Raw genomic sequence first — 26888 nt, 5'->3', positions numbered from 1 at the left:
GTGGCTGGGCAGCTGCCATCTGAGGCTTGCCTGCGCCTCGGGCCAGACCTGGGTGGCTGGGGGGCTGAAGGGACTGGGGGACTCTGGAAGCAGGTGCACAGAGCGGCTGGGCCTGCCTGGGGGTGGGCCCGGCCTTGCCGCGCACCTGCTGCCCTGGCGGGGCTGAGGGGATTGGGTGTCTCCATCTTGTGGCTGTGGACACTGCCATCTTTGAGGGCGTGGCAGTCAATTAGCACATTCCCTCCTTATTGGCTGTGGGCACCGCCATCTTTGCAATGGTGTGAGGGTCAATTAGCATATTCCCTCTTTATTAGATAGGATTCTTCCCTGCTCAAGACTCCTTCCATTTATACTCCTCTCTTTCCAGTGTTCCTCTTTCTGCCTCTGTTGCTGTGGTTATATGCTCTGTGTCTTGCATCGGTTTGAATGGATATTAGCCATCTAATATGAAGCTTCCTAACTGGGCCCCATTCTCAGTGCAGGCCACTCACGGTCTCCTTAGGTCTGGTGCTTATCGGATGCTTTGGCTAGAGCAGTCCCCTGATGCAAGGTGTGAAGGCCCACCTTTCTGAGAAGAAGCTGTGTAACCGGCTGTGAAACCAGTAGGTCTCACGAGTGAGTTGGAGATGTCAGTGAGCTCTCCATGAAGCTGAAAAGGTAAGATTGGGTCATGTTGAGAGAGTCTCGAGGGTTCTTAATTACTTCTGATATTACACATCTCATATGGATTTGATCATACAAGATCAAAATCTGCCCAAGGTTTAGGGCAAAGAAGTCAGAAATTACTATGCAGAAGATTTTTTTTTTTTTCCCAGTGAAACTCAGAAAGTTAAACAATTTGCAGAGGGAGGAATTTTCTTACTGTCCTCACAGGGACTTTACTAATTTCTTAGAGAACAACTTAGAACTTGGCTTGCAAGGGTGGGTGTGGTGAGGTCAGGGTTTTCTTACTGCTTTGAGAATAAAATATTCTACAGTTCAGGAAAACCAACAAAGCAACCCAATCCTCAGTGATTCTTCCCAGAACTCTTCCAATCCAAGACATCCATCACACCGTTGGAACTTGAGGGACCCAGAGCTTGCAACACACATATTCCAAGGATAAATGGATACAAACTCACTTATATGAGTTTCTTTAAAAACAAAGAGAGATCCCTTGCTGATTTGGCTCAGTAGATAGAGCATCGGCCTGCGGACTAAAGAGTCCCAGGTTCGATTCTGGCTAAGGGCACATGCCCAGGTTGTGGGCTCGAGGCAGTAGATGCGCTTTTCTTTCAGTCCTTGAGAGAATCGCCCCTCCCTTCCCCCCGCCCCCCCACAAAGTCTTTTCTTAGAATAATTTCTATTAAAAAGAGGGATTTCAAAGACACTATTAAGAGATGTGGAAATTTTAAATGAAAGAAAAATGGTCAGCATCCTATCCTTTAACCATACCCCCTTGTTATATAAGCACTTTTATTATTCTCATTCACATGGATGTATAATTTTTATGTCATTGTTGTCAGAAGCCCGTGAGCTCAGCATACAGATCTGCTGGGTGTGAATGCTGACTTGCCAAGTTACTTGAACCCTCTGGGCCTCAGTTTTCTCATCTGAGCAGAGGGGGTAATAATAGTAGCTACTTGAGGATTAAATGAGACAACTTCTATTGAGTGCCTAGTTCAATGCCTGGAGCACACTTAGTCAATTGTAACGGTGATGATGATCTATCATGAAAATCAGGCAGCTCTGAAGTCCCGGGTTGGGCAGAAGAGTTGAGCTGTTGACATCTGTGTTTGCCTCTCCATTTTCTTCCCTTTCCCGCCATGATGTGATCCTGGGCCTCCTTGCTGCAAGAAGCAGCACACATTGTCAAGTGAGCACCCAATAGGACCACACTAGGCCTTGGGGAAACAGTGATGCTGGCTGAACCCGCAGAGGTGGCCATGCTGAGCGCTTCAAGGCACAAGCTGAGCCAGCACCTGCAAGGTGGCCACAGATCTTCTGAGGAGACTGTTTCTAAATATATTTTATTTATTTTTTTACAGAGAGGAAGGGAGAGGGATAGAGAGAAACAGGAGACTGTTTCTCAGGAAGATCACTATTACAGGCTGAAGTGTGTCCCCCAAAATTCATACGTTCAAGCCCTAAGTGCAGTACCTCAGAATGTGACCATATTTGGAGATAGGGCCTTTAGAGGGGCGATTAAGTTAAAATGGGGCTATTAGGCTGGGCTCTAATACAATCTGAGTGGCGCTTTTATAGGAAGAGGCAGTTTGAACACGGGAGATGCACACAGAGGAGAGGCCGTGCGAGGACAGCGGAGGTGGCCCTCTGCAAGCCGGGGAGAGAGACCGCAGAAGAAACCAGTCTGTTGACGCCTTCCTCTTGGACTTCCAGCCTCCAGAACTGAAGAAATCAATACCTACTGTGTAAGCCACCCAGTCTGAGGCCTTTTGCTGTAGCAGCCCTCGCAGATGATTATAGTTACTCCTAAGGGGGTACTCGGCCTTAAAAAGGAAGGGAATTCTGTCACATGCTACAACACACGTGACCCTTGAGGACATTGTGCTAAGTGAAACAAGGACAAACACAAGTCACAAAAGGACAAATACCCTTTGGCTCCACTCAGATGAGGTATTGAAAGTAATCAGAGTCATAGGGACAGAAAATTAAAATGGTGGTTTCCAGGGGCTGTGGAAGGGAAGAATGGCAAGTTAGTGTTTAATGGGCAGAAAGGTTCAGTTTTGCAAAATAAAAAAGGTTCTGGGGATGGATGGTGGTGATAGTTGCACAACAATGTGAATGTACTTAATGGCACTCTTAAAAATGGTTAAAATGGTAAATGTTATGCTATGCACATTTTACAACAATGAAAAGTTGCTTAGGGGCCTCCCACTCTTTGTGAAGTTCAGTCTCACTGAAATCTTGGCTAATTGCTTTTGGGGGGATGAAAGAAGGGGGTTGGAAGAAGAGGAAGGGGTTGGGGAAGGAGAGGCAGGACTCACAGGTGAGGGGGCCTGTTTGCTTTGCTGCTGTCAGAACATTTGCCTGCAAATCCGAATGAAAGTTGCCAGGTCCACCTGCTTTCCTGTGCCCGATCATGGAGTGCATACGAGGATCCTTGCCTTTGTCAATAGGGAAGATGGAGGAGAACAGGATTTCCAAACGCGGGGCCGAGTTCCCTGAGATTTTCCTTTTGTTAAAACGCCGTTTCCTCTTTTGTTTCCCAACATCTACTGGGCCTTCCCTTTATCACACACAGAAAGAAAACATTTCCCTCATTGGCGGTCAAAACACTTTTCAGATTTTCCGCAGCGACAACAAATCGGAACAGCCACCTCATGGCCACCTCAGACTTGATGGCTGTCAAAATTTATGACAGAGACCCCAATCAAGGCAGGGATGGGGAGGGCTGTGGGAGGAGCTCTCACACCCCTCTGTGTTTAGGACAGAGCTCTGTGGTTGGAACAGCCGCTGCCCTAACTTCCCCCCTCTCTGTGAAAGGGCCTCTTGCTTCCTCAGCACACGGCTCCCTAAGTCTGCATGTACTGAATTGCAGTTCTTCCTCTCCCCGCAATAAATCCTTTGTGGGGATGGAATGCCCAGTCAATTTTTGTTTAAGGTCAGCATGACCCTTTGCACTGGTTCCCCACCAAATCGAAGACCTGGGGGTTTGGGGCTCTTGGTAGACAGATGCCAGCTCTTTTGGTTTGAATTGCTCAGTGTGGCCTAGTGGGGGCTCCCCCAAGCAATCCACCCACGGACCCTAAGGAAGGCAAGCGCCCCGATCCTCTCTGTCAGCACTCTGCCTTCACCTCCTGCTGTGGCCCCTTCAGGGGCCTTGAAATCCTCAGAATTGTTAGGGCTGGGAAAGACAAGGAAATACTTAGAATGATTCTAGACTAAGAGAGACAAAAGAGACAGACAACCGACTGAAACTCGGTTCTGGACGGCGTTGTTTTGCTGTGAAGGACATGATTGGATAACTGGCATTACTCAGACAGGGTCTGAGGATTAGGTCGTACGGGTATATAAGGATGTATTTCCTGATTTTGATGCGTGGACTGTGGTTATACAGGATAATGTCTTGATTGTAGAAATTGCACGTTAAAGCCTTAGGGAGTGACAGGCCATTAGATTGGCAACTTACTATCAAATGGTTTAGGAAAAAATAAGTCTTTGTACTGTTCTCCAACTCTTCAATAAGTGTAATTTTGTTTCAAAGTGAAAAAGAAAAGGAAGGAAGGAAGGATGGATAGAAGGGAGGAACGGAGGGAGGGAGGGAGGGAGGGAGGGTGTCTTGTTTGGTTGTGAGGGAGGCCATCCTTATGTGAGCACGTTTTCTGGTGGTTTCAGGCACAAGCCTGAGAGCTTCCTTGAACGTGAGTCACCTCTGAGTCTTCCTGGTGATGCCAACGAGGTTTGGGAGCTTGTCGGACTGTGATAGCATGCCCTCCTTAGGCTGTAGTCTCATGGCCTTCCTTCCCTTTCTCATTGTTCTCCTGGCATAGTTCCTTGTCCTTGCCAACTTTTTCTTCCTTTTTCTCCCTCTTACACAGAATAAACAATGTGTTAATTTGTTATTTAGAAATCTGAGAAATGAATGCTCTGATATTGAATTTTTATTTTAAAATTTCTTTTTTCCCCCAATCTAAAAAAAATATCTTCAAGAATTACTGATACTTATAGGCTAAAATCAGTTTTAAGAAATTTCTTCTAGCCTCCTCTGTCCTCACCCTCCTCCACTTAAAGACTATTAGACTTGATTAAAAAAAACTGTCTGGGTAGAAATGGGTGGTGGGGTACCACATAAAAGATAAACAAGTTTGTCCATAATCTTGCTACTCATGATGATTCGATTTGTAAGCTTATAGAGGTGTGCGTGTGTGTGTGTGTGTGTGTGTGTGTGTGTGTGTAGAAACTTATTTTTTTTTTTTTTTTCTGGCAGATTAATTTTTTTTATTTATTTTTTTTACAAAAGATGTTGACCTTGTGGATTTTAAGGGGAAGGAAAGCAACTAATTCAATAAAGGAGACCTTTTCCCCTTACGATAAAGGATTAGGTCTTTAATTATACATCCTAGTAAGGAAGGGAAAAGTCTCTTTGATCTGTATCCTCCCAGAATACAGATCATATTCTGTATAACTTCTTTTTTTTTTTTTTTAAATTTCTTTATTGATTAAGGTGTCACATATTTGTCCTCATCCCCCCATTCCCATCCCACCCCTCTCCCCACGCATGCCCCAATCCCCTGTTGAACTTAACCGTTGGATAGGCTTATATGCATGCATACAGGTCCTTTGGTTGAACTCTCCCCCTCCCCCCACCCTCCCCCTACCCTCCCCTATCCTCCCTCTGAGGCCCGATAGTCCGATCGATGCCTCCTTGCTTCTGGTTCTGTTCTTGTTCCTCAGTCTATGTTGTTCATCATTTCCCCTAGATGAGCGAGATCATATGTCACTAGATATATACTAATAAGAACTGAATGTGAGACGAGCAATAATAGTTATGCTGACAGGCAAATGAATCAATCTGTAGCGAGCTTCCCCCTGGACCAACAGTTCTTTTGAGACCCAATTTCAATGTCCAGTAGTTCCTTATGTGTACATGTCAGCACTGACCCCTCAGCTCTGGATGGTGGACAAATGGTGGTAATGGAGGTCCGACTCCCTCTGGTTTGGTCTCGGCCGAACCCAGGGGCACGGCGTCACCCAGACTAAGGGGCACGTGGCCTCACCCCTACCCAAGGGGCGCGTGGTCTCACCCGGGCCTGGGACCCAGCTTCACCCGGATGGATCCAGGGGTGCACGGCCTCACCTGGACCCAGGATCTGGCTTCACCCGTACCCAGGGACGCTTGGCCTCTCCCAGACCCAGGGCCACTTGGGCTCACCCGGGCCTAGGTGTACGAGGCCTCACCCGGATCCAGGGACACATGGTCGCACCCAGACCCAGGGACGCTTGGCCTCTCCCAGACCCAGGGACGCTTGGGCTCACCCGGGCCTAGGTGCACGAGGCCTCACCCGGATCCAGGGACACATGGTCGCACCCGGACCCAGGGACGCTTGGCCTCTCCCAGACCCAGGGCCACTTGGGCTCACCCGGGCCTAGGTGTACGAGGCCTCACCCGGATCCAGGGACACATGGTCGCACCCGGACCCAGGGACGCTTGGCCTCTCCCAGACCCAGGGCCACTTGGGCTCACCCGGGCCTAGGTGCACGAGGCCTCACCCGGATCCAGGGACACATGGTCGCACCCGGACCCAGGGACGCTTGGCCTCTCCCAGACCCAGGGCCACTTGGGCTCACCCGGGCCTAGGTGCACGCGGCCTCATCCGGATCCAGGGACACATGGTCGCACCCGGACCCAGGGACGCTTGGCCTCTCCCAGACCCAGGGCCACTTGGGCTCACCCGGGCCTAGGTGCACGCGGCCTCACCCGGATCCAGGGACAAATGGTCTCACCCGGACCCAGGGACGCTTGGCCTCTCCCAGACCCAGGGCCACTTGGGCTCACCCGGGCCTAGGTGCACGAGGCCTCACCCGGATCCAGGGACACATGGTCGCACCCGGACCCAGGGACGCTTGGCCTCTCCCAGACCGAGGGCCACTTGGGCTCACCCGGGCCTAGGTGCACGAGGCCTCACCCGGATCCAGGGACACATGGTCGCACCCGGACCCAGGGACGCTTGGCCTCTCCCAGACCCAGGGCCACTTGGGCTCACCCGGGCCTAGGTGCACGAGGCCTCACCCGGATCCAGGGACACATGGTCGCACCCGGACCCAGGGACGCTTGGCCTCTCCCAGACCCAGGGCCACTTGGGCTCACCCGGGCCTAGGAGCACGAGGCCTCACCCGGATCCAGGGACACATGGTCGCACCCGGACCCAGGGACGCTTGGCCTCTCCCAGACCCAGGGCCACTTGGGCTCACCCGGGCCTAGGTGCACGAGGCCTCATCCGGATCCAGGGACACATGGTCGCACCCGGACCCAGGGACGCTTGGCCTCTCCCAGACCCAGGGCCACTTGGGCTCACCCGGGCCTAGGTGCACGCGGCCTCACCCGGATCCAGGCACACATGGTCTCACCCGGACCCAGGGACGCTTGGCCTCTCCCAGACCCAGGGCCACTTGGGCTCACCCGGGCCTAGGTGCACGAGGCCTCACCCGGATCCAGGGACACATGGTCGCACCCGGACCCAGGGACGCTTGGCCTCTCAGACCCCGGGGCACGTGACCTCACCCATGCCTAGGTGCACGAGGTCTCACCCGGATCCAGGGACACACGGTCTCACCCGGACCCAGGGACGCCTGGCCTCCCCCAGACTCAGGGGCACGTGGCCTCACCCGGGCCTAGGCGCACGAGGCCTCACCCGGATCCAGGGACACACGGTCTCACCCGGACCCAGGGACGCCTGGCCTCCCCCAGACCCAGGGCCACTTGGGCTCACCCGGGCCTAGGTGCACGAGGCCTCACCCGGATCCAGGGACACATGGTCTCGCCCGGATCCAGGGGTGCGTGGCCTCTCTCAGACCCAGGGGCACGTGGCCTCACCTGGACCTAGGTGCACGAAGCCACCCGGACCCAGGGGCGCGTTACCTCTCTCAGACCCCTGGTCGCGTGGTCTCACCCGGATCCAGGGGCTCACGGCCTCACCCGTACTCGGGACCCAGCCTTGCCCGGATCCAGGGGCCCACGGCCTCACCCGGACCCAGGGTTCAGATTCGCCCGGACCCCGGGGCACATGGCCTCACCCGAACCCGGAATCCAGCTTCACCTGGACCCAGGGGCGCGTGGCCTCACCCAAACCCGGAATCCAGCTTCACCTGGACCCAGGGGCGCGTGGCCTCACCCAAACCCAGGGGCGTGAGGCCTCACCTAGACCCAGAGGCGTGTGACCACATCTGAGCCCAGAGGCTCGCAGGCTCGCCTGGACTCAGGTCTCAGCGGGGTTTCGTCTTCTTGATCCCAATTCCTGTTGGTCAATTCCCTCTCAGCAATTCCTTCGGTCATTTTATCAGAGCTCCAGGGCGGCTGCCGCAGAACTCGTTGGGCGGCGGGCTCGGCAAGGCTCCGGTGTGCCCGGTGCCCGGCGGTGGGCTGTTCCTGTGTCGCTGCGTCGGCCCTTGGGTCTGCAACGGTGGCCAGTCGCTGAGCGTGCGCACCTGGCCACTTCGGGGCATTGAGATTCTTGAAGGACTCGGAGGTCAGCAAGCACGGAGTCTCCCACCCCATGTCTCCCAGGGGCTCGTCTGTCCGTGCTCGGCAGCGAGTGGAGCCGTCCCCTCAGCCGGAGACCGCCGGGGGAACTGCGCCGAGCACGTTCCTGGCCACCATTGTGTCGCCTGAGCCATAGTTCTTAAAGTGTGGACTTTGGGTCACCGGCATCAGCATCATCCTGCGTACCCCTCTCTTTTATTCTAGTTGTAGAGCATCTGCTCAGCCAGCCCCCCGGTCTTTCTGGCTGGTGTCTGCTCTGCTCTCCCGTCGTAGTCTCAATATTGTTGTGGTAGGCAACGATCAGGCTGCCGCCCTATGTCTCCATCTTGGTCCTCCTTTGTACAGTTAAGTCTTGATTGTTGTTGGTGTCACTGGGAGGAATTGTCCTCCAGGCCAATTGGCCGTGAGGACCCTCTTTGTCCATATAGGAAGAGTTGCTGTGCAGGAGACATGTTTGTGGGCCGGGTCTTGATGCAGCAATGCCTTGGCGCTCACTGAGTCTGCCTCTAGAATGCCTCCCTTATGCAAGTGATTGAAATCTGGTGTCATCTCCCACCAACCACCAGATGCCCTCGTTTCTGGGTCTCCAATGCAGTGTGGGTCAGCCACTACCTGAGGCACTCAGCAGGAAAAAGCTTCTGCTCAGCTTGGCTGGGGCGGAGCTACAGGGTGGAGCCTACAACCTTGGCTTCCTGTCTGCCCCGCCCTATGAGGCTCCTGTGTCTGTGTCCCTCTGTATTCCTTGCAAACACCTCTGAGAGAAACGCGCCCTGGAGTTTCGCCCACTGCCAAACAGTCCAGTCCCTCCCCTAATGAATCTGGACTCCCAGATTCTCGCCTGGAACTGGGTTTCAGTGCAGTTGGAACTGGGTCTCAGCGCAGTCTGGCGTCCCTGTCTCCTTCCCAGCAGGGCCACCCAGTGGCGCAGGCAAAAGTCCGTCCTCTGCGCACCTTCCAGTGCGCGCGTCTGGAGCCGCCGCTTCTCTGTGCCTCCGCCACCACAGCCCAAATTCATTCCCCCAGCGTACGCCTGGCTTCCCAGGGTTTCGCCCGGAACTGGGGTTCAGTGCAGTCGGAACTGGGGTTCAGCACGGTCCTGAGCTTATGTCTCCTTCCCGCTAGGGCAGTTCAGTGGCACAGGCAACAGTCCGTCCTTTGCGCCCCTTCCCGTGCGCGCCTCTGGAGCTCTGCCTTCCCCCGCTCCTCTGTGCCTGCGCCCCACAGCCCAGATTCATTCCCCCAGCCTGCGCCTGGCTTCCCAGGGTTTCGCCCGGAGCTGGCGCTCAGTGCAGTCGGAGCCGGCGCTTAGCGCACTCCGGAGCCTTTATCTCCTTCCTGCCAGTGAACGCCGGCCAGGCCGTCAGCCGCCCCTTCCTCTCCGGCTCCATCCTCCCCGCAGGCGCGCGTGCTCGTGTCTCCGCCAGTTTCTCCATACCTCAGGCTTTTACGGCTCCCCGGATTGTCCCCGTGGCCTTCTCCTTCCCCCCAGCTGTGGGCATTTCAGTCCGCCAGCTCTCCTGTGGTTCTGGACGATGTCCGTTCTGACCTCTAGTTGTGCCTTTGAAATTGTTGTGCCCGGCTGCAGGTTAGGTGTTTCACCTATGCCGCCATCTTGGTTTTCCCGAAACTTATTTTTTTAATGGAAATCATTCTATACATACTATTTATGACCTCACCTACTCAAAATATTCTTTTGCAACTTCATATGTAAAGGCTAGCTAGCAAACATCCCATTGAATATGAATTTTATTTTTGCTTACTAATCCCAGCTGGGGTTGGATTTGACATTCTTTGGTCCACCCTCCATGCCTCAGATTTTTGGCTCACATTGTGCCTCAGTGTGAAAGAAAACAGGAAGACTTGCCAGATTTCTTCGTGAGGATTTGTATTGTTAACCACTTTCCCATGAACAGAACTGGGCTCTGAAGAGGAGGTTTCAAGGAGTGATTAAGATTACACTCCTGAACAGGTGAGTTGGACTCCAATTTTGGTTCTCCTCTTATCAGCTATGTGAAGATGGGCATGTTACCTAAGTCTCTGTGCCTCAGTGTCCTGACCTGTGAGGTGGGCTGAAATGAATAGTGTCTGTCCCACAGGGTTATTGAAGGATTAATAAGCTGTAAGTAGCTGGCACATGGTAAGTGCTCATTGGCACTGGTCATTGTTAATACTACGAATAAATGAGGCAACTATCGAGGTCTGCAGAAGTCTAGAAAGACAGTAAGTGGAGCAAGCTCCTCCCAGGAAGGGAAATAGTTCTCCGTATTGGTGGCTCAGAGTAATTATGATGGAAAAAACATATTCCAAGTTCTGGAGTTGACGTGTACTCCTTGTGACATTTTAATCACTGAGTAATATATTCCATTGCCTGCAAAGCTGTGATTTCTCAGTTTATTGCTTTTTCCTCTTCTTTCTCAGACCTGAATTCCTTCTCCTCTTGGCTCCAGCCGGTCTCCAGCAACCAGGAACTGGATAGTGTGGTTATGGAACCAGTTCCTTACTTCAGAAAGGTAGTCTGAAGCCTCAGCAAGGTGCACTGCCTTCCCTGGGGAAGGTAGAAAAGACCTACTGTGTGCTCCATCCATCACATTGCCTTTCTTGCTCACAACAACCCTGCAATGCAGATACTGTGACAATCTCCACTCTAGGGTCCAGCAGAGAGTTTCTATGCATGTGCTTTGGAGTCAGCTAGCCCAGGTCTGGTTATGTCACTCACACACTCAATGAAACCTTTGGCAAATTACTTAACTTCTCAGAGGCTTAGTTTCCTCATACCTAAAATGAAAAGGATAATAATGCCGGTTTTAGAGGGTTGTTGGGAAGATTAAATGTGTAAAGTAAGTATGTGATATAGCACCTAGAGCATAGTACATGCTCAATAAATGTTAATTATTAGTGTTGTTATTATTTAGGATTGAAAAAATTGAGTCTCGGGGAAGTTATAATTATTACTACATTTTGTAGGTGAGGAAACCTCACTATTTCTTAGTCCTTTTCTCACTTATACAGCAGCTTGCCCCTCTGTGGCTAAGACTACCATTCTTCTGTCTTTTGAATTTTATTTTAATTTATTGATTTGAGAAAGGGAGAGAAATACCAATTTTTGTTGTTCCACTTATTTATGCATTCATTGGTTGATTCTTTTTTTAAAAAATGGTTATAATTGAGAGTATTATAGATGTCCACCTTCCTTCCCCCCTCACTCCCCCCCCCCCTTCATTTCCCCCTCCACCAATACCTGCCCTGCCCCAGGCCTTCACCACCCTATTGTCTGTGTCCATAGGTAATGCATATATGCATATAACTTCTTTGGTTAATCTCTTCCTGTTCGCCCCGCCCTCCTCCTGAGATTTATCAGTCTGTTCCATGTTTCCATGCCTCTGGTTCTATTTTATTCATCAGTTTATTTTGTTCATTAGATTCCTTGTTCATTTATTTTGATTTTTAGATTCAATTGTTGATAGATATGTATTTATTGTCTTCTTCTTCTTCTTCTTCTTCTTCTTCTTCTTCTTCTTCTTCTTCTTCTTCTTCCTCCTCCTCCTCCTCCTCCTCCTCCTCCTCCTCCTCCTCTACTTCTCCTCATCTTAAGGAATACCCTTCAACATTTCATGTAATAATGGTTTGGTGGTGATGAACTATTTTATCTTTTTCTTGTCTGTGAAGCTCTTTATTTGACCTTCAATTCTAAAAGATAGCTTTCTGGGGTAGAGTAATCTTGGTTGTAGGACCTTGCTTTTCATCACTTTGCATATTTCTTACCACTCCTGCTCTGGCCTGCAAAGTTTCTGTTGAGAAATCAGCTGACAGTTGTATGGATGCTCTCTTGTAGGTAATTAACTGCGTTTCTCTTGCTGCTTTAAGATTCTTTCTTTGTCTTTAACCCTTGGCATTTTAATTATGATGTGTCTTGGTGGGGGCCTCTTTGGGTTCCTCTTGTTTGGGACTCTCTGCACTTCCTGGACTTGTAAGTCTATTTCTTTCACCAGGTAGGGGAAGTTTTCTGTCATTATTTCTTTAAATACGTTTTCAATATCTTGCTCTCTCTCCTCTCCTTCAGGCACCCCCATAATGCAAATGTCAGTATGTTTGAAGTTGTCCCAGAGGCTCCTTACAGTATCTTCATATTTTTGGATTCTTTTTTCTTTTTGCTGCTCTGATTGGGTGTTTTTGCTTCCTCATATTTTAAGTCATTGATTTGATTCTCAGAATCCTCTACTCTACTATTGAATCCCTATAAATTATTCTTTATTTCAATTAGTGTATGCTTAATTTCTGACTTGTCCTTTTTCATGTCTTTGAAATTCTCACTAAGATCTTTGAAAGTCTCATTAAGTCCCTTGAAGCTCTCATTAAGATCCTTGAGCAACCTTATAACCATTGTTTTGAACTCTGTATCTAGTAGTTTATTTGCTTCCATTTCATTTAGTTTTGTGTTTTTTTCCTGGAAATTTCTTCTGTTCTTTCATTTATGACATTTTTTTTTCTCCACATTTTGGCTGCTTGACTGCCACATCCATTTGCAGCAAGGGTTCAGGATCTGACGAAGGGGCCAAATGAAATGCACAAATGAAAACACTAGACAAGAAATATGAATTTAGAAGGCATGGGGCCAGGTGGAAGACTTCCCTCTAGTGGAGAAGCTCCCTGAAGCCCTGGATCTGTTAGCTTTTATTCAATTTTAGATACACATCTTGCCCTCAGTTAGGCAAGGCAATCCGGTAGCAGACAGACTATCTCAAAGGTCAGTAAATATTAGTAAAGATTTACTTTGAGACTATTAGGTCAGGAAATTGCTTCGATCTTGACAGAATAATTGGTGCATAGCTTTAGCCCTTGCTAAAGCTCAAGGTTCATCTGTCTTCTGAGTTTCTTGTTGCACTTTCATGATAGTGTTTGACAATGGATGGCTTCCCGCACTTGCCTGCGTTTGTTTCTATGTATTAGGTAAATCTGCTATGTCTCCTGGAATTCGTAGAGTGGCCTTGTATATTAGGTGTCCTACAGGGCCCAGTGCCTCAGCCTCCCCAGTCACCTGAGCTGGGCATTCTAGGTAAGCCCCTGTGTGAGCTATGTGCACAGTCTCATTGTACTTGAGCCTTGATTGCTGTTGGCGTCACTGGGAGGAATTGACCTCCAGGCCAATTGGCTGTGAGGACCAGCTGTGTCTACAATGGAAGAGCTAGTGCAAGAGACACCCATATGGAGCAGGACTTGCTTCAGTGGGGCTTTGGTGCTCACTGAGTCTGCCCCTTGAGTGTGTCACTTGTGGATGTGTAGAGTTGTAATCTGGTAAGGTCTGAAGCTGTCCACCAGGTGCACTGGCTCTGGGGCCTCCTGGGAGGTGCAAGTCAGCCACTGCCTGGGGCCACCTGGCAGGAGCTACAGAGGGATTTGCAGATGGCTGCTACTTGTGTTGGGCTTGGAAGTGCCCAGGTGAAGCCAAAATGTGAAGCAAGGTAGGCTGGTGCTAGTGCCAGGACTTGGATCTCTTATTGATAAGTATGGGGCATGCTGGTGCCAGCTGCTGCTTGTTTGAGAGATTTTTAAAAAGTCTGAAGCCTGAGCCAGACAGAGCATTCAGATGGAAAAGCCACTGCAAAGAGCTTGGGTGTGGCTGCACATTGGATGGGGCAGGGTCTCAGGGAATCACCAGGGCAGAATGAACTGTGTGAGCCAGGCTGATGGAAAGTCAGATATGGCTGCCAATGAGCTCTGTGACAGGGGAGGTCTCAGCATAGGAACAATGACTTCTGAGAGCATCCCTGTCTGGGAGAAAGTTGCTCCCAAGTTCTTGCTCTGATGTCAGACAATCCAGTTCCTCCATATATGTCCCTGGATCCCCTCAAACCTCTGCCTCAACACTGAAGCTCAAAGGGAGTGAATCCAAGTAAATTCATGTGCCAGCCCTTTTAGAGGAATTGCCAGGGTCTCCAGCAGCATCCATGTCACTCAGCCACAATCCCCGATACTTTTTACAGCCCAGAGTTATGGAGATTTCTCTTCCTAGCTCTGAAACCCTGGGCTGAGGAGTCTGGTGTGGGTGGGATCCCTTGCTCCTCACAGGAGACTTCCACAGCTGAGATATCCCTCCTAATTAAAAATACCCCACATGTGGATGTTGGACCAGCCCATTCTGCACCTCTACCCCTCCTCCCAGTCTCAATGTGCTTTCTTCTTTACTTCTCTAGCTGTAAGAGAAATATTCAGCCATATTTCAGGTGGTTCCGAATGATTGTTTTTCTGTATTTTAGCTGTAATTTTGATGTAGTTGTGGGAAATGGTGAGTACCAGCATTTACCTATGCCACCATCTTGGTTCCCCTCATTGGATGATTTTTGTATGTACCCTTAACAGGGATTGAACCTGTAACCTTGGCATTGGGGCAACACTCTAAACAACTGAGCTACCCAGCCAGGATTTCCCCTGTCTTTTATAATAATAGAAAATTTTGATGAGGTAAAGGCTACATTTTTCAGCATCCCATGTCCTTAGATGTGACCATGTGACTAGTTTGGCAGTACAGTGTGCCTGGAAGTGATACCTGAAGCTTCCTGGTTAGGTGTCTACAAGGAAGGGGCTTGCTTGCCCTTGCTTTGTAATTGACTACATAGGCTTTTACATAAAAAGGATGTAAACACTATCTTGTTTAAGGCATTGTATTTTGGGTCTCTTTGTTAGAGCAGCCAAACCTATACAAAGTGGGGCTGCTGTGTTGGTGGTAATAGGGCTCTAGCTAGGAGTCAGGAGACCTGGGTTTCCTGGCCCTTCCCCTCATGTGATGCATGCCCAAAGTATTCATTTGCTCCCTCATCTCACAACATGTACTTTGCCAGCAACTGTACTAGACATTAGCAATACAGAGATAAATAAGACACAGCCCCAGAATTGATCATATCTACCCACAGGCTTGGTAATGTAATCCATGTTAATCTTTGAGAAGATTATATTTCCTTATATAGTATACACATTCAGTTTCAGAGGCAGGCCAGGGCAATTTCTTCACAGATTTCAAACCCTTTATGGGTTCCAAATCTGTTATCATAGTTAGAAAAATGCTCAAAACTATTTTAGGTGCTTACACACTAGTTTTAAGTCCTTAGCAAAATATTGACACTCAGGTCCAATGGTTCTGTGTCAAATGTAAATAGTGGTATTTAGAGGATTAAATGAGAAAACATGTAAAGCACTTATACTATATCTGACATTTGGAAAGCACTCAATAAATGATGATGAAGGTGTAGGCTTTTGCCTAATGGCTGCTCTATAAGTGAGTTGTGGTATGAGTTGTCTAAGAAAGGCCTCTGAAGGGTGATCATCATCAGTACTCTGTCACCGCTAGGCACCATGAGGTTTAATTGAGGCTGTGTATTATTTACTTATTTATTTATCCTTAAATTTCTCTTGATTTATTTGTGTTATTTAGTCTTTTTTGAGGCTGTGTTTATTAAAACACTTTTCAAAATGGTAACGTGGTAGTGGTGTGAAGTCAACATTCAAACCTGCAACTTCCCTGCCTTGGCACCATAAACTGCTTTCCGTGTCCTTGCCAAGTCCCCGTCTGATGACACTGCTGTGTTGCAATGCTTTGTTATTAATCTGAGTCAATATTATGGACTGATGCTCATCTAGTGCCAATGTCCATTGGGACCTGTCCACATACAAACACAGTCAGACAATTCAGGAAAAGGAAGAGGTTTTATCTAATCATTACAGTATGTTGTCTTTCTATATTTGAATATTTACAACACGTGGCCAATTTTTGAGTTCTAGAATGCTGACTTTCAATACAAGGTGCTGTATATATTACACTAGAGGCCCGGCATACACAATTCATGTGTGGGTACGGTCCCTAGGCCTGGCCTGCAATCAGGACCATCTTTCCCAGCTGCCCGCAGCTGGCCACGCCCCCTGCCACCACCCACCCCTGGTTCCCTGTTCACCATCTGATGATCAGTGCCTGACAGCCGGGGGAAGGGACCGAGAGGTCGGCTGTTCCTGTCCAATTACTGCGCCCCCCCTCCCCCGCCCCCCCGTGCTGTGGGTGGCCATCAGGCAATCGGAGCCTGCCAGCCAGGGAAAGGGACCAAGGGGTGGTCACTGCGCCTCACAGTGACTGGTCCAGCAGTCGTTCTGGTTGCTCTGCCATTAGGGTCAATTTGCATATTACCCTTTTATTATATAGGATTATTATATAGAATAGAGGCCTGGTGCACAGGTGGGGGCCAGCTGGCCTGCCCTGAAGGGGGTCCCGGATCGGGGTGGGGGGTTGTCACTGGGGGGTGGGGCTGGCTGGGGCAAGGGACAGTGGGCTTTGCAGGCCAGCCACCCCCTCGATCAGGGTGGGGGTCCCCACTGGGGAGCGGGGCCGGCCTGGGCAAGTGACCACAGGCGGTTTGCAGGCTGGCCACACCCCCGGCTTTGCCAGGAAGGATGTCCGGAATGATGTCCGGAAGATATCCGGTCTATCCGGTCTAATTAGCATATTATCCTTTTACTAGTATAGACTAGTGGCCTGGTGCATGAAATTCGTGCATGAGGGGTTGTCCCTCAGCCCAGCCTTCACCCTCTCCAATCTGGGACTCCTTGGGGGATATCTGACTGCCGGTTTAGGCCCGATCCCTGTAGGATCGGGCCTAAACCGGCAGTCGGACATCTCTCTCACAATCCGGGACTGCTGGCTCCTAACCGCTCACCTGCCTACCTGCCTGATCACCCCTAACCACTCTGCCTGCCGGCCTGCTCACCCCCAACTGACCCCCCACCGGCCTTCACACCCCCAAATCACCCCCTGCCAGCCTGATCACTCCCAACTGCGCCCCCTGCCAGCCTGCTCACCCCCAACTGTCCCCCCTGCTGGCCTGCTTGTCCCCAATTGGCACCCTCTGCTGGCCTGCTCACCCCCAACTGCCCTCCTGTTGGCCTGATCACCCCCAAACTGCCCTCCCCTCCTGGACTGATTGCCCCTAACCGTCTCTGCCTCAGCCCCGCCACCATGGCTTTGTCTAGAAGGATGTCCGGAAGGTTCCCCTGGTCTAATTAGCATATTACCCTTTTATTAGTATAGATATATAAGGAATACATATATACATTTCTGAATTCCACAGAGTAATGATTATAATCCTGATACTAGTAGCCCTGCACATGAATCTGAGCCAGTAGCTCGCCAGTAGCTCGCTGCCACCCTTCAGTAGCCCTTTGCCCACTGCCCTGCCCTCCTGTAGCTCCCCCTGCCCCCCAGTAACTCCCCCCAGCCCCCATCATAGCTTGCTGCCCTGCCCCCTCCTGTAGCTCTCTGCCGCCCGCTTGTAGCCAGTAGCTTGCTGCTGCCCTCCTGCCCCACCCTCCGCCCACTGCCCCACCCTCCTGTAGCTCCCTCCACCCCCGCCCCCCCCCATAGCTTGCTGCCCTGCCCCCTCCTATAGCTCTCCACCACCCGCTTGTAGCTCGCTGCCCCACCCTCCTGCTGATCCGTGATCCGGTCATTACATGGTCGGTCGTTACACTTCACGGCGTAATGACCATTTGCATATTACATCTTTATTATATAGGATTATAGCTGATTCAGAATGGTCATTATATAACTTTTCTCAGGTACCTAGAGGCAGGTCTACCATGAAGCCAATAAAGTTTAAGTTCAGGCCTCTCACTTACATGAACCTCTTCCATGGGCTGATATTGATTTTGAATCCATGCATTTGTACTCTTTTTCTGAAAGGTCTCCCCAAATTATATAAGCTTCAGGCCTTACAAAATCTAGCTCTATCCCTGTAGAGTCACACAGATGCTAATCATTTGGGATTTCAATTGAGTTTCAATTCACTGAACTCTTACAGTTCATTGTAATTTATGAAAATAGCTATTTTCACTTAAAGTTGTGCTGACGGACCAATATTAGTTCATGAGGTTCGGATTGGACTCTTTCAATGATATGTCCAAATGATATGCTGGATAATTTTATAAGGTCAATTTATTGATATTAGCACTTCCTGATACTGTCTAAAACACTACACTGTGATAATGACCATAGTACCTTGGTTTTCAGGGCATATTTCTTGACATGCTCAGTGATTGCAACCATTTTTCGTATGGGGCAGAATTACCACTTCCATTTGATAGTTGTTAATTGAGCCAAAGAAGCAAACATCTTAATAGAGAACTAGATTAGAGGATGAGATGACTGGTCATAAGGACATTCAAGACGCCCCTGGGAATTCCCAGATATGACTCAGTGATATGCTTGAAGGTGCTGGGCAGCTTGCTTTTAAAATGTGAGTACATGTAATTCTTCGCCTGACTCCTGTATGTCTGCAGCCTGAAAACTTCTAACGTATCTAATTTCTTCCCTTACACCTTCCAGCGTCAGATTCCTTTGTTCCTTCCTTCTGGACAATCACCATCTTTCAGACCTTGGATTGGGCACGGCGGAGGAATGTGGAACAGAGGAGATGACCACTCTCATCCAAGGGTGCAGGAATGTGAAGATGGGAAAAGGACACATGCGGCACCTTTTGAGCTGAATGCTAATGTAATACCAATCTTACTTCTTGGGCCCGTCGGCGAGAGGACCGTGGGATTCTCTTCCTGATCCATTCCACAATCTCCGTGCATGGCTTAAACCACCATAAGAGCTTCTCTTGGTAGAGAAAAACAAACACCCTTGAAGGTTCTGATTTTCCCTAATTCAAGCCTGGGAAATGTGCCATCTGCACAACTTCAGGATCAAGGTCTCTCCTTGTCTAATTGGCAAAATGCCGTTAAAAAGAAAAAGCACAGTAAAAACTATGACTCACATTCAAAACAAATTCATAGTCTTAAAGATATAGAGACGTTGTTTTCTTTACCCTTTGAATTATCTCAGAATTAGGATAGGACTAATTTTAATATTCCAGGAAAGCTGGGTGAATGTTGGGTAAGGAGATGGGCAGAGAACAAACCACAGCATCCAAGTGCTGTGACAACTACTCTACACATGGCAAAGTCATGTCAAGACAATGCAAAGATATGCTTATGGTGGTCAACTGTGAGGGCATTCAGAGAGGGTGATGGACTCCACCTAGCGAGGGGTCCATGCTGATCCACCAATGCAGGGAGATTTTCTCCCTCCCTGGGATTCTGAGACAGAGATGCTATACAATGTGTCCGTTTCCAGAACAGCTTCCATGGGCTGATTTCTGACTATTTGAGAAGGCTTTGAAATTTCTGAAACATCTCCTTTAAAGACAGACCAATGATATTCCCCCACCACTACCACCTATTTTAACATTGAAACATTTATCAATTAGTACATAACACAGAGGGGGGGGGGGATTAAGAATTTAAGATGACTTTATAATAAAGTCCCCTGTCCTGCTCCTCCCTAACTTGCTCCTTTTTTCTACAGACCATTACTATTTTTAAATTTCAAAGTTTTAAATTTTTTGGTGCTTGCTTCCAAATTATATTGACAAATTAAATTGACAAATAATTAGCTATACTGCCCTTTCATGATTTGGCAACATTATATTTTTTACATTGACTTCCTGTTAAGATATGAGTGTTTTGCTCCCTGAATCCCTTTCCTAATCCCCTCACCCTTCACATACTTACATCACTATTTTTAGTTCCCATCTTTTATAATTTAAAACACTATAAATTAATTTCTATTTATCATATTATCTTATTAATTGAAATCAATTCTTGCTAATTTATGCAAAAAGATCAGTATTTTTTTGTTTTATTTTTGGTAGGGGAAGGACAGATATCCATAGAATCAAAGAAGCCGAAGAGTCAGGCTTTAGAAAAGCCAGGAATAGGAGTTGTTCGGGGACTCTAAGGAGTAGGAATCAATGCACTGTCTCTTTAGGGCACTGCCCAATGTGAATTAATGGGGATTCTTAATTTTCCAGGAAGAAAAAATCTGATTGGCTTACATTGGGCTACATGCTCAGCCTTTGGCTAGCCGGAGGAGGCTATGTGGACTGACAGTTTCCCTAAGACTGCATGTGTTGGGGAGGGGAAATGACTCAAAAGGAAAACGAGGAGCTATTACTCGATGGCAGGGTGGGGTGATAAGGATGATGGACACTGTACTCCTTACTCTGTAAGATACCATTCTCTCACCTCTCTTCCCTCTTTTCTCATTTGAATTTATTTTTTACATTAAGATTCATAATATTTTTAGTCTTTTCTGTGCATGCTTTGTCTTTTTGCTGATTTTAAAAATTGAGAATCATTAAACAGTCTTTACAGTATTATCTTTCTGGAGAGAAGAGTAGTATGCTACGATTACATTCATCATCTCATACTTTTGTATTTTTCCTGGAATTTCTAATTGCCTTAAATTTTGCATTCGCTGCCTTTATCATATTTCTTATACTTCCACAATGTCTCCAGCTTACTGCTATCCAGGTTATGAAACTTCTTTTCTCCCCAGGGCCCTCCTCTTGGAAGTCTCCATTTACCTCTTCTAATTTAGGCAGATCGCCTTCTGGGACTGATGATTTGCTCTTAATTTCCTTCTGTTCAGTTCTTCTCTAAATTGGGCACATCATTTCCTGGGTCTTCTGACTTTTCTTTCTTGATTTACTTCCTCATTCTACTGGAGTGCATCTCAAGTAACTCCCAAGTGAAGGGTGGATAAGAGATAAATGTTCTGAGTCTTGCACATATAAAGATATCTATTCTGCCATCATTATTTAATGACATCTTATCTGGGATAGACTTCAAGTCTAAGAACATTTTTTCTTCAGTTGTAAAAGTGTTGTTCCATTTTTCCTTAAGCACACGGTGTTGCTTTGACAGTCTATCTTTCTTGATCCTTTGTAGATGACTTTTTCTCTTTCTGAAGCTTTTAGGATCTTTTCTTTACCTTTGGTATTCTGAAATTTCACGCAGCTGTGTCTAGGGTCTTGTAAAACTCACACTGCTTAGTGTGGAAACTCTTGGCCTTCATCTTGGGAAATTAATTTGTGTTCTTTCTTTCTCTCCTTTTTCTATTTCTGGAGCTCCTATTGGTCAGATATTGGATTTTTACACTGATCCATGGTGCTTATTTTTTTCTCTCAGATTTTAAGGAATTCATACCAAGTGAAAGAGACAGTGGTGTTATGAAGCTTGACACACACATGTAGTTGGGTGGTTCACTCAACATACCTCCTACCATGCTTCCTTCCTCTGCTACAGAGACTAGAAAACTAAGCCCTACATTTCCCAGAACCACCTGCGGGTAGGGTTCAGACAAGTGGCTGATATTCTTCCAATGGGATGTTCTAGCACAGGTGGAGGCGGAGGTGATCCACAGGAGGTGGCAGCTGTACACGGGAGATTACATCTTCCAGTGAGAAGAGTGGCAGAGACGTCAGTTCTGAGGTGGCTGTATCCATGCTTATTATATCCTCAGGTCTTCAATGGGTGGTCAGCACTAAGGAGCAGCAGAAGCAGCTGCTATGTCTCCTGACTCAAGCAGCTAGTATACTAGTAGTTGGGCTCTTTCCTGGCTGTTATTCCCAGCTTGTTAGCATTGAGCTGGTTTTCTATCTCTCTCCAAAATTCTGTGGGTCACTCAATATCCTTTAGGTGTTTAGCAAGACTCTTTCTGCTTGAACTGGCCAGGGTGGGCTCTGTTGTTTGCATATAGAAACCTTGGCATGGATGTATGGCAAGCATGTCAAACTCATGGCTTGTGGGCGGCATGTGGCCCACAATGAATATTTTTGCAGCCCAGCCAATATAATAGTATGTAAGAAACATTTTAATAAAAATTTTGAAACTTAATTTTTACAATATCCTGTTATACATAATTATTAATAACGAACCACAACATTCGCTAATGACTGATTACTATAATTGTGTTGCATTCATTTCCCTTACACGCCTTACACACAGGCGCACCATTTCTCTCCACTAATACCAGCAGGGAATATTTTAGCAGCTGATTGCCGCGTCATTAGTCTTGGACTGACTTGTTTGGTGTGCGCAACAGGAAATATTTCGCTTTCGGAGAACAAGAAAAATAGGGTTATTTGCGTTATGCTTATTAATTTGTGCAGTTATTCAGTGTCTGGTAAGTTAATGTTCAAGAAAAAAATATTAATTTTTATTAAAATGTTTTATTATTTTATGTTAACGATTACTCATTTATTTCAGCCCTTTGTATTCAGCATGTCTCTATAGAAATAAACCTACGTTTCTATGAAAATTGAAGCTTTTGTTTTGTTGTTTTAAGCCCACATAAACTTAAACCTAATTTATTTGGCCCATGTTCGCCTTTGAGTTTGACATGCTTGATGTACGGGATTCTATGGGAGCAGAGGAAAGGGCTTCCCCTACCTAAAATGAAAGAAATGATTTCACAGAATGAATGGCAACTGAGCAGATGCTTTTAGGATGAGTAGAAATTTACTGAGAGAATAAAGGTAGAGATTTCAGACAGAGGCACAAAAGTGAGAGAGCTCATGTACATTCATGTATTCAACATTCATGAATACATACTGTGTTTTAGGTACTGTGCTAGATTCTGGTGTACAGAATTCCTAACCTGTAACAATTTAGATATGAAAGTCACAATAAAGAAATTGTGCTTCTTTCTGTTCACTTATGTACTTATATTTGTCTCTTAGGAAGTGAAGAGGAATATATTTTCTTACCTGCCTTCCTACAGGTAAGTAATGGTGATATAATCCTCAGAATATTGTGCATATTTGGTTACATCCAGATGAAATGGATTGTCCTTTTCTGAATAAGTAGGATAGTCTTGTCTATTTCACTTAATCCATGTCCAAAGGGATATGTGTTGGCACCACAGAAAACCAGGGCTAGAGGAGGGCAGGCTGTGAAAAGAGGGGTGGAAGCATGCCTGTGTCGAGGCCCACTTGTCCATATCAGGTCTCATGGTGAAAACAGTCCACGTTGGAACTGAAAAATACTCCAGATGCCCACTATCGTTGAGGTCCCCTGGCTTTGTGTTTTGGACTCCAAACGGCCAAGCCCAGTCATGGCGGTACATGCCCCGAGGGACTACATGTGATGATTGGGGCTGATGCTCCTATCCAAGGAAGTTTGCTGTCGGCCACCTTCTGAGAGCCCATGAGCCCCCTCCCTGGAAGGCTTGATGCCTTGGCCAAGTTTCTGATTCATTAATGACTTGAAAGATAATGCCCCTTCCTGATTCACAATGAGTTACTGTCTTTAATACCAAATATCCTCCTCCCATTTCCTTGGCTTTAGAGTTCAGTAGTGAAGTCATGAGAACTGGTGGGGAGTCAATGGCAATGGCGATCCGAGAGGCAAATTCAGGATTCCAATAGCCAGTTGAAGAATCACATTTTGAAAGATTTCATTGCTGGGAACTTTTGTGAAACCAGCCTATAGTACCCATAATAGTTAATATTTATAGAATGCTTCTTATGTGCCAGTAACTATGATAAGCATTTAATTACATTTTCACCTTTAGTCCTCACATAGCCGTGACTTACGTGTTCTTATTGTTGCTATTTTGTGATGTTGAGGTTGAGGGTGGTTAAGTAACTTGTTGAAATTGAATCAGCTAATAAGTGGCAGAGCCAAGAATAGGACCCAGGGCAGTGAAATCTAAGGCCTGAGCTCTGAATCCATACACTCTATTTTCTCCCTGGGACAGCTGCGTTTTTGTTTGGATAATGTATCTCTATTTGACACCCTTTCTCACCCCTGGAATAGACTTTAAACAAAATTAAGACTTACTTAAGCCAAAAGTTTGATCAAATTATGAATTGAACTTAGTCAAATTATTTTCCTGTGGAGGCATAACCTAAAATGAAGCATTGGAAGTTCCCTCTCCGATTGGTCTGACTGGCATATAAAATGCAAAATTTATGGCTCTAAGTAGTTTGAGTTTTAACTCAATAAATGAAAGAAAACAAAAAGTGGAGCATATTGAAATTTAAACTGTGAATATATCCTCTTTGAGGTTCCACTATGGTACGAGATGATGTTTTACAATGTTCAATGATAAACCATTGGTTATCTATTTTAATACAAATATTTATTTCTAGAATGTTTAAATGGCATATCACAGAAAGTCAGCTGAGTTTTTATTTTTAAAAATATGGACATGACCGAAATGTTTTTCTGGATTTAAGCAAGAACATCTCCCTGCTAAAAGGGCACTTTGATTAGATTCATTTTTAGCACTGCATTGCTAACACATGGAAATGGCATACATTTGTGCTGAACCATCTGCAGATGGTGGTTTGTCCCTCCCCCCATCCCCCCAGTAAACAGCCAGGAGCTGGGAAGTGCTCTTTAGAACAAACAGCATTTCATTCTACAGCCTCTTCATGTTTGCATAGCAATGTCCTGTTCCTTGAACTGGGTCCCTGGTTCCTGAAAACAAGGCTGGTTAACATTGGTGACTGCATCTTGAAAACAGAGAGCTTGCTTCCTGGTGAAAAGATGGCCTGTTTTCTATGCCACCCTGTTCATTTGGAGGGTGGAAGGGCCAGGGGATGAAAGGAAGCAGTAGGAAGGGGAAGGAATGCCAGCTACAACTTTAGAAGGTCCCACCCCTTGTGCTCACAGCGTGCCTCCTGAGTCCTCCTGGTGGACTGGGAGGCGGCAGCTCGGAGGACAGGGGCTTTCTAAGAGGAGGTATTGGGGCCCACCCCTGTTCTTTCTACCTGGGTCCTGTGGTCCACACTCTTGCCCATCTGGATGCAAACACATGGGGGCGGGGGGAGGGGGGTGGGAGGTGGGAACTTCCCTGGTCCTAGACCTGGGCGCTGGAACCCATTTAGGAAGAACCAAGGGTTCCGATCTCACCTCTCACCCTGATTGTGGGGATGGAGGCAGACAGGGAGGGGGAAAACCTTGGAGGGAAATACTCTCCTGGGGAGAAATGTGCTTTCTAACACTAACGTAAACATGATTTCTGCAACTCCCACGGCCAGGCTCCTTTCATTTCCCTGACTCGGAAACACAGGGTGGGGTGGGGGGTTGGGGGGTTATTACTTATCTTCCGTCCCAGGAGGGGCCATGATCAGGGGCTGGTTTTGCTCCAGCATCTGAAGTATAAACCGCAGCCTTGAGACAGTGCCAAGGCAGCCAATTAAGAAGGTGCTGACGATACTTCCCAGGAGCATTTTTCTAGATGTTTAACTTTGACCGAAAGTTTAAGCTTCTAATAAACCCCAGGAACTTCACATTTTCCAGGGAATATTGCCTGGGCTTTTAAGAACTTCCAAGAAATGCTGATTCTCAGAAGACTGCAGCTTTCAAGCTCACCCGCCCATTCAGGAGCTTTCGGGAAAAACCAAAGGCGAAGGAAAATGGTGTGTTATCACAAGCCCTGAGAGATTTAGACAACTAACCTCTGATAAGAAACCTGGCACTCACTGGGTCACCTCATTGGCTTTAGAAAACGAGGCCCCGCCTTTGGGCTCTGCCCTTGGCCCTGGGTGTGACAGGGTTGGCCAGCAACAATGCCTGTCAGCCAAGTGGCTCAGGTTAGTGCTGGCCAGACTTTGCTTCCTTCATCCGGATTCTCTTAGCATTCTCGTTCAGATTCATGTGGTATTCAAAATGACCACAACCTAGCTATTGAAATCTAAATTGTGTGTATCTACTGACCCAGCAACCCTACCAAGAGCCCTGCAAGTGGACTTCCATGCCCATCTTACAGATGTGAAAAGTAAGGCTCAGGGGAGTGGAGGGGTTCATGAATCAGATATTGGACTTGAACCTGGGAGTTCTGATCCACACTGGGAATTCCCAAAGTGAGAGCAGGAGCATATCTTGGCCAGGGTGTCGGGGAGGGTCCTGCTGCCCACAGCATCAATCCTCCAGTTTCTGGGTCCTGGGTGGTGTGGAAAGTGCTAGAGGAGGGAGCCTGGTGGAGCAGGGGCTGGGGGAGGAGGCACATGGGAGTCTTGGGACAGCGGCTTTTTAATCAACCTCATGTAGCATTTCAATAAATTTGCAACTGGTGCAGCCAACCTGGTGCATGATGGTTGAATTTTAACCCTAGTCATAAATACACTGATTGAGATCTAAAGCAGTGAGATAAGGGTGGGAGGGATCAGCTCTCCTTGGACGGGAAGTGGAGGCATTAACAAGATGTCCACCAGCCCATCAAAGGGTGGGTAAAAGGCAAGGGCGTTTCAGGGAGGCGGGAGGTCTGTGAACTGTTTGTTGTGGCCAACTGAGGGGTTAGGAGGGTGGGGAGGGAGAAGATCGACAGATAGGGGCTGGAAAGACACACAGAGACCTGGCACCTGATTACTTGACTAGGGAATTCTGATAAAACATTGTTATGCTTTGGACATGGGGACACTCGTGGGTTATTTCTTGACTCTAAAACACAAATGACCAAACTTTCAAATAAAAGTGTTAGCCAACTATTGTATCTACCAGACATCATCCCACCATGACGTTGATGGCATCCTTGGTGCCTCCTGTGCCCACTGAGACACCGGGCCCTGCTTGCCACTCCCCAGTGGTCTTGGCTTACAACCGAAACTCAGCTCCCAACGATCTTGCTGGAACTGGATCCCTTTTTAAAACCCCCGACTGCTTAGGTGACTCCTGCCTGCCTATTCCCAGGCCCCTCCCCGGTGGCTGGATGACGATCCCTTTGCTCAACCATGGACTGCGGATTTTCTGTGAAGAAAGTTATCAACCAGAACCATGCCACATCTTCCCATCTGCCTGATTCCCAGTGCTCAGCCCT

The 26888-nt window shown here is 47.7% G+C and overlaps 1 pseudogene; it reads right to left on the bottom strand.

Annotated features, from left to right (window-relative positions):
* Positions 1-26888, bottom strand: part of LOC103288121 (translocation protein SEC62-like) — a 57509-nt pseudogene that overhangs the window by 20922 nt on the left and 9699 nt on the right.

The sequence above is a fragment of the Eptesicus fuscus genome, chromosome 7, assembly GCF_027574615.1.
Source record: "Eptesicus fuscus isolate TK198812 chromosome 7, DD_ASM_mEF_20220401, whole genome shotgun sequence".
Classification (NCBI taxonomy): domain Eukaryota; kingdom Metazoa; phylum Chordata; class Mammalia; order Chiroptera; family Vespertilionidae; genus Eptesicus; species Eptesicus fuscus.
This window is presented reverse-complemented; position numbering and strand designations above follow the sequence as displayed.